Source organism: Sitophilus oryzae, unplaced genomic scaffold, assembly GCF_002938485.1.
Source record: "Sitophilus oryzae breed Bouriz unplaced genomic scaffold, Soryzae_2.0 scaffold_1015_pilon_pilon, whole genome shotgun sequence".
In the NCBI taxonomy this organism is placed as follows: Eukaryota; Metazoa; Arthropoda; class Insecta; order Coleoptera; family Curculionidae; genus Sitophilus; species Sitophilus oryzae.
The window spans coordinates 194418-196336 of NW_022145633.1; the positions used below are offsets into that span (position 1 = coordinate 194418).

Sequence of the window (1919 nt, forward strand, 5' to 3'; positions counted from 1 at the left end):
GGAATTTTATTAAAAAAAATGCCAGGATTGGGATTTTACAATGAATTTATACCGGGTGCGTCTCGAAAGTGGCTCAACCCTATAACTTTTCAATTTTTTTAGTTAAAACGAGAGCCAGATGACGTCGATACCAATCCATTTATTACACCAAAAACTAGAGTATCTGTAAAATAACATCACACGATAGGTAAATAATAAATTTTAGTACTGCAGAGAGGTAATGTCAACAGGTACTGGTTAAAAAAAAAAGATTAAAGTGGATTAACCAACTTTTAAGGTATAAAGCTTGATTTTCATGCATCCCTTATATGTTGATACGTTGGTCCGACGATGCTCTGATTGGTCATAGCGTTTTCGCGCCACTGTTCATCCGTAAATATTTTACTTCAGCCCGTCAACGGACCCGTTCATACGATAACGGACGTTTTGACACTTTTGTGACAAATTTAATCTAACCTTAACAAAAATATAAAGTAATATAGATTATATATATTATTATTATTATTATATATTATATATTATATATAGATTCTTTAAGTATTTGTAAGGCAGAAACCATAGCTATTCATGATGCAGTAAAGTTTGCTATTAAAAAGAACTTGCGTAGTGTTATTATTTTATATCTAGCATTAAAATTAGTAAAAATCTCTTTAAAGCATCTGCTGATTATTGGACCTTAAGAACCAAACGTTTAACTTGTTTAGCAAATTCTAATGGTTTTGACATCAGGATTGCCGGGATTCCAGGTCATTCCAATATCTTGGGAAATACAGAGGCAGATTCGTTGGCTAATATTGGAAAATATTTAAATATTCCGAAATCTATGGAGATGGATTCAATAGATATTTTTAATTCAATTAAAACTGATATTTTGTGTAATTATAAGGAAAATTGGAAATCTCGTATGAAAGGAAAAAAGCATATGTGTTTTAATATACAAACAATCTTCCCAGATAAACAATGGTTTAAAAATTTCCAGTATATAGATAGAAGACATATTACAACGTTAATTAGAATGCGTACAGGCCATTGCTTAACAAAAAACTATTTATATAAAATTAAAGTGAAGGAAGATCCATTCTGTGAGTGTGGCTCTGTTGAAGACCTAAATCATATCTTTTTTAGAATGTCCTATAAATTTTTTGTTTAATTTGGATTTATATCAAACATTTATTGAAATGAATTTTCCTACTCCACTATCAATATTTACAGTTTTGTCTAAGCCAAGTGAAAAATTAATAGAAACTATTATGATATTTTTAAACATTAATAGAATTAAATTATAATGCTCAACTTTCTATTTTTTATTTTCTTTTTGTTTCAGTTTCCGAATGCAGTCTGTTTGTGTGACCTCTATCCTATGTGCCTTTGTGTGTGATATAATCTTCCTTTCAGCACGTCATTTATATATTTAATAAATAATAATAATAACATTTTACAGTCACAGATCACAGGTTACCTTCATAGAAGTTAGTTATATTAAAATTTACCCATTATACATTTTACTCAGATAAAAATCAGTGGCCTTGATATGGTTTAGAGCCAGTCAACATCTTGGTCACTCCCAAATTGAGCTGGCGGTTGCCTTGTAGCAGAGCCATCATAAAAAGAAGAAGAAGAAGAAGAAGAAGAAGAAATAGCAAAATCGTTATGGAAACGAAAATATAAAATAACACCAACGTATATCCGATAAACAGAGGCATGAAAATGGAATAAATTTAAAAACTGCGTTATTTTCTAATCAATCAAAGTCTTTAAATTTTACCAATAAAATTAATATCGTATCAAGGTATCGTCGGACAACGGATGTATGAAAATCATGCTTTAAATTCAGTAAGTGTTATTATTAATAAAATATTCTGTTTTATTTATGTTGCGTTTCATTTATTCCTTTGCAATTTTTTTTCTTTATACATAAC

General features: G+C 29.4%; 1 long non-coding RNA gene across 1 annotated transcript; it reads left to right on the forward strand.

Moving 5' to 3' along the window:
• Positions 1-784: 784 nt before the first annotated feature.
• LOC115874216 lies at positions 785-1609 on the forward strand. Its single transcript, XR_004048798.1, has 2 exons — positions 785-1082; positions 1325-1609. It is a non-coding gene; the product is annotated as an uncharacterized LOC115874216 (long non-coding RNA).
• Positions 1610-1919: the final 310 nt, after the last annotated feature.